Below are 10,602 nucleotides of genomic sequence, written 5' to 3' on the forward strand. Positions count from 1 at the left end.
AAATATTTAAGAAAACACAAGTATGAAATATGTAGGAATTGTGTGACACCACAAAAAGACCAAACTTATGAATCATAGGCATGCAGGAAGAAGAATCACAAGATAATGGTATGGAGCAGATCTTCATCAGGATCGTAGAAGAAAATTTCCCAAAATTAAAGAATGACATGTGCATACAAATACAAGAAGCATATAGAACACCAAATAGACATCATAGTAAAAACACTAAATGTACAGAACAAAGAGAGAACACTGAAAGCTGCAAAAGAAAAACAAGAAGTCACATATAAAGGACAACCCATCAGAATTACAGCTGACTTTTCAGTGCAAACGATGAAAGCCAGAAGATCCTGGACCAAAGTATTCCCAGTTCTAAATGAACACAGATTCTAACTGAGATTACTTGACCCAGCCAAAATGTCTATTATAGTCAAAGGGGAAAGAAAAATCTTTCATGATATGAATAGGCTGAAAGAATTCATGTCCAAAAAATCAGGCCTTCAGAGAGTTCTTGAAGAAATACAAAGAGATGAAGAAAAGAATAGCTATACCCAATGGGTTACAGAAAGAAACTTAATGAAGGTATAATTATGGAAATGCATATCTACACCAAGAATGAGAACAGAAAAAAAAAAACAACAACAGGAATCAATACACATCTTTCATTAAGAACTTTAAATATCAATGGACTGAACTCCCTAGTCAAAAGATTAGCTGAATGAAATAAGAAACAAAACCCATCTTTTGTTGTCTGAAAGAAACTTGTCTCACTTTCAAGGACAGGCACTACCTTAAGGTGAAATGATGGAAAAATATACCAAGCGAATAGTACTAAGAAAAAAGCAGGCATTGAAAATCTAGTATCTGACAAAATAGATTTCAACTAAAACTAATCAGAAGAGATTAAGAGGGCCACTTCATTCTGATCAAAGGAACAATTGACCAAGAAAATATTACAATCATGAATATATATTCACCAAACTCTGGTGCATCCAACTTTGTTAAAACATTACCACAGGACTTTAAGACACAGATTAATCCCAACTTATAAATAGTAGGGGACTTCAATGCCCCATTATCTCCATTAGATAGGTTAACAGTACAGAGAATTAACAGGCATCTGAATTAAACAATACCATACATCAAATGGGCCTAACAGACATCTACCGAATATTCCACACAAGCACCAAAAAATACACTTTGTATTCAGCACCCCATGGAACTTTCTCCATAATGGACCACATACTGGGGCACAAATCATGCCTACAAATACAAAAAGATTGACATAATTCCATGCATTCTATCAGACTACAGTGCAATAAAGCTTAAAATCAACACCAGAAGAAATCCTAGTAACTATTGAACACATGGAGATTAAACAACACACTTTTGAATGATGAATGGTTCAAAGGAGAAATTAAGAAAGAAATAAAAGAATTACTGGAACTAAATGTAAAAGATACTACAACACAACAAAACCTCTGGGACACATTGAAATCAGTCCTTAGAGGGAAGTTTCTAGCTTTAAGTGCCTACATTAAAAAATCAGAAAGAACACACATAAATGACTTAACATTTCAAACCAAGACACTTGAAAAGCAATAACAAATGAAACCCAAACCCAGCAGACAAGAAGAAATAACAAAAATCAGAGCAGAAATTAATGAAATTAAAACAAAGAAAACAATACAAAGAATCAATGAATCCAAGAGCTGGTTCTTTGAAAAGATAAACAAGATTGACAGACCCTTAACCCAATTAACCAAAAGAAAGAGAAAGCACTTCCAAATCAACAAAATCACAGATGAAAGGGGAAACATCACAACAGACACCGAAAATATCTATAACATTTTCAGTGAATGCTTTAAAAACATATATGCTACCAAATATGATAACCTAAAAGAAATGGATGGTATCTAAAATCATGGGAACCACCAAAATTAAACCAAGAAATGATCAACAGCTTAAACAGACCCATAACACATAAGGAAACTGAAACAGTAATAGAAAACCTCCAGACTAAAATAAAATCCCAAGACCAGATGGATTTACAGCAGAAGTTTACTAGACATTTATATAATATCTATAACCAATACTACTTAATTTATTCAACAGGATAGAAATGGAGAGAGAACTTCCAAATTCCTTCTATGAAGCTAGCATCACGCTAATACCAAAGCCAAGAAATGACACAACCAAAAAAGGAAACTATAGAGCATATCTTTAATGAACATAGATGGAAAAATTCTCAACAAAATACTTGCAAACCACATACATATACACATCTAAAATATCCACCAAAATCAAGTCGGCTTTATTCCAGAGATGCAAGGATGGTTCAATATATGTAAGTCAATAAACATCATAAATCATATAAATGGACTCAAAGACAAGAACCATATGCCCATCTCAATCGATCCAGAGAAAGCCTTTGACAAAATACAACTTGCATTTATGTTCAAAGTACAAGAGGGAATTGGACTGGCGGGAATACACCTCAACATAATTAAAGCCATATACAACAAACCCACAGCCAACATCATTCTAAATGGAGAAAAACTGGAAGCATTCCCATTGAAATCAGGAACCAGACAAGGCTGTCCACTGTCTTCACTCCTTTTTAATATAGTGCTTGAAATTTTGGCAAGAACAATAAGATAAGAGGAGGAAATGAAAGGAGTAATAGTTGGAAAAGAAGAGATCAAATTTTGCCTTTTTGCAGACCATATATTATATCTAACAGATGCCAAAAAATACACCAGAAAACTACTAGAAATGATTAACACTTTCAGTACTGTGGCAGGTTACAAAATTAATCTACAAAATTCTGTAGCCTTTCTATATACCAATAACAAGCAATCAGAGGAAGAGTACATGGAAACAGTTCCTTTCTCAATGGTTGCAAATAAATAAATAAATGATCTCAGAACAAACCTGAAGAAAGGCATTAACAAATATTTTAAATCTTTAAAGAAATAGATAGAGGAAGATATCAGGAGATGGAAGGATTCACCATGCTCATGGATTGGAAAAATTAATATTGTGAAAATGACCACTCTTACCAAAAGCCGTTTATAGATTCAATGAAATGCCAATGAAGATCCCTATGACATTCTTCACAGAATTGGAAAAAAAACATCTTAAGATTAATATGGAAGCACAAAAGATCTCAGAGAGCCAAAGCAACCCTGAGCACTGAGAGCAATGCTGGGAGGATTACTATACCAGATATTAAACTTTATTACAAAGCTATAGTCAAAAAACAGCATGGTACTGATACAGAAATAGACTGTAGATCAATGGATCAAAATAGAAGACCCCAAATATGAATACATGCAATTTCAGCCACCTGATATTTGATAAAGCGGCCAAGAATATTCACCAGAGGAAAGACACCATGTTCAACATGTGCTGTCAAAACTGGATCTCCACATGTAGAAGAATGAAACCATAACCCTATCTTTCACCTTGCACAAAAGTCAACTCCAAATTGATCAAAGACCTCAATGTGAAGCCTGAAACGCTGAAATTGTTAGAAGAAAACATTGGCAACAACATACAAGACATAGGTTTAGGAAAGTTTTTTTCTAAACTGGACATCAATCTCTCAGGAAACAAGGTCAAGCATCAACAAATGGGACCTCATTAAACTAAAATCTTCAGTACATCAAAAGAAGCAACCAAGGAAGTGAAGAGAAAACCCTCAGAAGGGGAGAATATCTTCACCAGCAACACATCTGATGGAGGTTTAACCTCCAGAATATACAATGAACTCAAAAAACAAAGAATCAAGAAAGGAAGTAGCCCAATTAAAAGATGGGCTAAGGAGCTGGACAGAGAGTTCTCAAAAGAAGAAATAAAGATGTCTAAGAAGCATCATAAGAGGCATTCAACATCACTAGTAATAAGGGAAATACAAATTAAAACCACTTTAAGATTTCATCTTATCCCAGTCAGACTGGCTGAGATCAAGAGAACAAATGATAGCAATGTTGGAGAGGATGTGAGGAAAGGGGAACATTCATCCACTACTGGTGGGCTTGCAAAGTTGTTCAACCCCTATGGAAAGCAGAGTGTAGAACTCTAAAAAACTAAAAATGACCATATCATTTGACCCATTTATACTGCTCCTTGTCATATACCCAAAGAACTCATTCTATTGCAGAGACACTTGTACATCCATGTTTGTTGCTGCCCTTTACACAATAGCTAAGAGATGGAAGCAACCTATGTGTCCCTCAATAGATGAGTGGATAATGAAAATATGGTTCATTTATATGATGGAGTTTTACTCAGTAGTAAAGATGAAATCATGAAATTTGAAGGTAATTGAATGGAAACAAAAACTGTTATACTAAGTAACGCAGACTCAGAAAAAAAAAAAAAAAAACGATGTTTGTTCTCCCTCACATGTGGATCCTAGCATTAAATCCGTATAAGTGAGTATCAATCCAGACATAACTACAGGAACTCTGATAATGAAAAGGAACCAGACAGGTAAAGAAATGAAGGAATCTGCAATAGAAGAGCTATAGGAATCTGGCGCTAATAAGGGAGTTATGGATAAAAATGAAGTTATTTTAAGAAGGAGGGGAGGGTTATACAAGGAACCTTAGGGTTAAAGAGAATGAAGGAGATCAAGAGAGGTAGGACCACTGGAGAAGGGGATTATTAAGGGAGAAATGGGGAAAATGGGCTTACTTTAAATGGGGAAACCATGGTGGAAGGGTTAGATAATGTGAGAGATAAATAATGCCTAGCTAGTTTTTTTTTTTTAAAAGAGGAAACCATATTAATAGAACAACCTACTGACAAATTATACATGTAACTAGCTCAAGGAACATAATATATGTCTAGGCAAGGTTTATGTGAGAACCTTTGGTCTTTCCCCTAAGCTTTATCTGCATAGCACATGGTAATTCAAAGTACAAGACTGGTTTGTGATTACTCTTAGCAATTACTAGAATCTAGTATTTCTATATAGAAACCAAGCTTACAGTGCTGAGAAACTCTATTGTCCATAAACTGAAACAAAACTCTTTAGTTATGTATCCAAGACTGCTAATTAATCAGGAAAGCATAGCCTGTCAACTCAGACCACAAAAGCAAAGTGCAAAAAAAACCCCAGGGTAGAAGCATTCTTCCTCTAATTCTAAAGTCAAGCTGTGCCCATAATAGCTCCCAATACAAAGAGGAGGGTCAACACAGAGAAAACATTTCCTCCATGCTTCCAAGTGATGCCAGCCATAGTGAAGCAGAACATTTGACTTATCTTCACATCGATGGAACTGGTAAAAGAAAGGAGCCAAAGTGTCTTCGTAAGCCCATGTGACCCTGAGGAACAGATCCTCAAATGACCTTAAGAAGAAAAATAAATTGATTTATTTGTGTCAACTCTATGGTCTTAAACACCCAAAAGGAAAGTATAACCAAGGATTAAAGGGATCAATATAATTCTTTAAGGGTCCGTGTGCATAGCTAAAAACTACATAAGAAGAAATAATGCCAGACAGGAGATACCTTCCTTTGAGTTGTTGGCCAGGATGGCCCAAGTGACTCCCAGACAGTAACCCAGTATAGAACTAGGAAAAAGAACAGCAAACCCCAATCTTATCTAAAGGAATATTGGTAAATGATTGCTGCTAGAGGAGGAAGAGCTGATCTTCCTAAAACAAGGAACACTAGACAGGCTGACTAGACTCAGCACGTGGACAAGCACTGGGGAACAGTTAGGGGCACCGACAACACAGTGGACAGTAACAGGGATGATAGAGTATATGGGCTCAGGTGGGGGCGGCGGTGCTCTGGGAAGGTACCATTTGGGATGAGGGTCTATGGATGAATAAGATTGTTTGGGATGTTCTGCATGAAATACACACACACACACACACACATGCACACACACACATCAATCAATAAAAAAATGAGTTATATTTTAGGAAAAAGCATAAAAATTTGCTTCATGTTAGTTAGTATATTTGAAACGCATTACCATTGAAATCAACCTAATGACTTTATATCCATGCTCAGGTGCCAAGGATCTCAGAAAGTAACTGACTGTGACTAGTAATAGTCAGATATATTGAGATTAGAGACACATGTGCAAACATCTCAGTGTGAGTTGCATTAAAAATGAGTTTTTCTGTTTGAAACTATATCTTAAAATGAAATGGAGATCTCTTTTAAAGGTTAAAATCTCTTTCAATTTCATGTTTTATTGGGTTTATATTGAGTACAATATTGTATAACTGTATTAATTCAACTTTGAACCTAAAATTTTACAGCCAATTTTGAAAGAGATGCATCTTTGCTCTGCAAATTGGTTTTTTTTTGCTTTTTTTTGTTTGTTTGTTTTTGTCTTTTTGAAGCAGGGCCTCCCTGTAGCCCCAGCTGTCCTGGAACTCACTATGTAGACCAGGCTGGCCTTGAACTCACAGAGATCCGCCTGCCTCTGCCTTCCAAGTGCTGGGACTACAGGCATGCGCCACCATGCCCGGCTCCTGGAAATTGTTATTAAATATGTCAATGCTATTGCAATGAAATGCTTCTTTTAATCATGTGGTTATTAAATAATTGTTTAAAATAATAAAAAAATTAAAATGAGCCAGAAAAGACCCTTCCCTCCACATTAATTATTCGTCTTGTTGCTGACAAAAGAAACTTAAGGAATCAGAGTTTATTTTGGCTTATAAGTAAAGGGTACAGTCAACTCTGAGGAGGCAGTTTTGGCTACAGGAGCTTGTGGAGCTGGTGATACTGCATCTGCAGTCAGAAAGCAGACAGGAGTTATAAACATTTGTGTGTAGCTCAGTTTCTCCTTTATAGTCAGTTCTTCAGGATTCTAATTCATAGAATGGTATTGCTGACAATTATATTGTGTTTTCTGCCTCAATTAGTGTAATCTAGAATAAAACTTCCACAGATATTCCCAGAGATCTGTTTCCAAGGTGAATCTAAATCACATCAAGTTGACAATATAAAGCATCATATCCCCTTACACTGCATTAGCGAGGAAACTTGCCTTAGAAATGAAGAAAATTACTAATATAGATAACTATTACAAGGACAGGGGCTGGGGCAGTTGCTTTGATAAACCTAACTGTGTGTTCTATTAGACCTTAAAACTACTTTACAGGAGGGATGTGGAAAAGTTTAGTGCAGCACCATAGAGAACCACTAGTATTTACATAACATACTCCACAGTTCTGGTGGCAGTGTGGTAGACCAAAATGCTGATAGCCATGTAGACAGTACAGATTACTCATGAGGTTTCAGATGGAAACAATGATGCTACAGGGAATTTGAGCAGAGGGCAATTATGTTTCATTACAGAAAATAGTCTGGCTACATTCTGCCCATTTTTGGAAATTTTGAGTGAGACTGAATTCAGAGCTATGGTTACTGCTCACGGCTTTTACACAAGATTTACAAGGAAAAAAAGGAACTAAAAGCAAAAAAGTTGGAAAATATAAGCAGGTTTGGATGGAAAGAAGTATGAGGATGTTTAAACATGTAGTCATGGCAGTTGTGGACAAAGCAATGGTAACTGTTAAAGTGAATAGCATCATTAAAATGCAACTGGGAAACTTTATACTGGGACAATAGGAAACAAATCCTGAGGGCAAGCCTCTACTCATCCCAAGCTCCAAGTTGTAAAAATGGAAACTCAACTGAAAAACCTTTCATTTAAAAAGAGACTCCATCTGTCTGCCACAGACCTGCCTACTACCTTGGTAAGTCAGATTCCCTCAACTGTACCTTGAATCCCCTGCAACCTGAGTAGCTCCCGGCCTCCTCCACCAGGGGGTGTTGGGTCCAGGCCTGCTTCAGTTCTTCCACCTCAGATCTTTGGACTGGTTTCCTAACCCAGAATAACTTAATCCTCCAGCATAGTTTGTTAGACTCTCCACAGACCGTCCTCACCCGCACCTTGCCCTTGGCCTCCTGATTTGCCTGATACAGACATGCTTACTACCCTGCTAAGTCCAATACCTCCCATTGCTCCTTGATTTCCCTGCATCATAAGCAGCTATACTCTCTCTCTGAACTTGGTCCCCTTCAGGCCTTGGGCCCAGGCCTGCTCTTGTACTTTCCACCCTAGATCTCTGGACTATTTTCTTAGTCCAGACTCACTCACTGCATGCTGACTCCTGCACTCAGAACACATCAGTTCTCCAGCTTAGTTTGTTAGACTATCCACAGGCTGTCCCCAACCCCCACCTTGCACTTGGCCTCTTGATCTGCCTGGCACAAATGTGCCTACTACCCTGGTAAATCAGATCCTGTCTACTGTGCCTTGATTCCTGTTAAGCCTAAGCAGCTCTACTCTCTCCCCACATTCTGTCCCACTTGTAGCCTTAGTCCAGACATATTCCTGCTACTCTGCCTCAAGTCTCTGGACTAACTTCCTAAACCAGCCTAGCTTAATCCTGTACTATAATTTGTTGGCCCTTCCACAGGCTGTCCCCACTCCCACCTTGCCCTTCTGATCTTCCTGCCTCAGACCTGACTACCCTGGTAAGACAGATCTCGCCCACTGTACTTTGATTCCCCAGTAGCCTAAGAAGCTTCACTCTCTCTCCCCTTTCTCTGTCCCCCTTCTAGCCTTGAGCCTAGGCCTATTCCTTCTCTTTCCACCTCAGATCTCTGAACTATTCTCTTAGTCCAGAACTGCCCACTGTGTCCTGATCACCTATATTTAAACTAGCTCAATTATCCAGCTTCCTTTGTTAGAAGCATCTTTCCCTTGTCCCACCTCCTGATCTTCCTGCCACATACCTAGACCAGGCTACTACCCTGTTAGAATCTGAATCACACACCAATTAGCTTTTCATACCTGAGCAAAAAGCAGCCAGGCTACATCAGCATTACAAACAGAACCAAACTTCACTAAATAAAGACAAAATAGAACTTACTGTTAAGGTTCAGACAGCCCTGCCCCCTCACCAACAGGATCCCAAGGACTTCTCATGCTCCTGAGAAAAGGGAACCTAGCTGATAAGTGCCCTGGTCTTTGAAGTCAAGAGAAGCAGAATTTTCTCCACTGTTTGGCCAACACAGCAGGCTTCCCCTTTGATCTCTAAAGAGGACAGTTTCCAGTCCAGCTCTCCCACTCCACCTCCCCAACTTAAAAAAAAAATACATCTTCCCACCTTCTGCAGGAAGCAGAAACCCCCCCCTTAAAAGACCCCAGCTCACCACCCTGGACAGACATTTTCCCTGCCCAGAAGGGAATCGGTCCCACGTGTTCTTTTGCTAATATTCTCTGCTTTCTCTTGATCAACCCTATTCGTCATACAGCTACTTTTTTATCTATCAGTATCAGACACACAGCCAACAAAAGATATCCATATGCCCAAACAACAATGCAAAAATACAAATAATATGAAAAACCAAGAGACTATATCTCCAACAAAACCTAACAATTCCAAAAAAGTGTAGTACAACGAAAATCATCCTGAGGAACCCCTCAATGCATAATTTAAAAGAATAATCATAAACATGTTCAAAGAACTTAACAAACACAGAGACAAAGAACTCAAAGAAGATAGGCATAAACTTTTTATGGTAGCTCAAGAAAATACAAATATGCAGCTAAATGATGTATTAAAAACAATGTTCAGCCTGCCTTCCTATGAAATACAGAACAACCTGCACAGGGGTGGCACTGCCCACAGTTGGCTGGGTCCTCCCACATCACTCAAAAATCAAGAAAATACCCCAAATACATAGCAACAAGTCAGTCTAATGGAGACGATTCCCCAGTTGTGGCACCCTCTACCCAGGTGCACCAAGTGGAAGACTCCAGCACAGTGGGTGATTTCAATACCTCGTGATCTCCAACAGACATGTCAACTAGACAAAGAATAAACAGAGAGAGAAAGATCTGAATTAAATGACATCTTACATCAAATGAACCTAAAAGACAGCTAAAGAAAATTCCATTCAAGCACCAAGGAATACAGTTTCTACTCAGGAGACCAGACAAGTTTCTTTTGTTAGGGTCCGTGACTCGATGGGTCCCCTCCAGATAACAAATACACGGGATTGGAGATGTAAAAATCAAGCAGAGTCTTTACTTTCCAGCTAGCTGGGGTCGACTGATTTCCCAAGACATACAAGTCTGGTCAGAACGATCGACCCCCATTCAGTTTCAGATACAGATTATATAGGCCCACATAGTCATTACACAAAAAGCATTCCTCAGCAGACACTTTGATCAAACATCTTCTAAAAGCTATAGTTTCGGTTAAACATCTTTTCCAGGAAGGCTAGATCTGGTGTAAGCCTGGTGCAACTTCCTTCTCTTTGTTCCTTATCGGTTATCTGGTATGTGCAAACAGGCCTACAGGACACATTGCAAATCAACTGAGTCAGGGGTCCAGGGTCCAGGAAGGAGGTTTACAGCACTTCAATTCTTAGCATTTCAACTAGGTTAATCATCCATGTGTGGTAGATACAAATCAGGCAGAACAGGCAAGCTTAGCAAGTAAATCTAAATCAACATTTTAAACAGAGTTTTCTATCAAAATGCAGAGTTCTTACAGCATTCATCAAGGTATTTCATTTTTTTTTCCCAACATTCCCCCCCTTGTCTTGGTA

Source organism: Nannospalax galili, unplaced genomic scaffold (assembly GCF_000622305.1).
Source record: "Nannospalax galili isolate Female #2095 unplaced genomic scaffold, S.galili_v1.0 scaffold3, whole genome shotgun sequence".
Lineage (NCBI taxonomy): Eukaryota > Metazoa > Chordata > Mammalia > Rodentia > Spalacidae > Nannospalax > Nannospalax galili.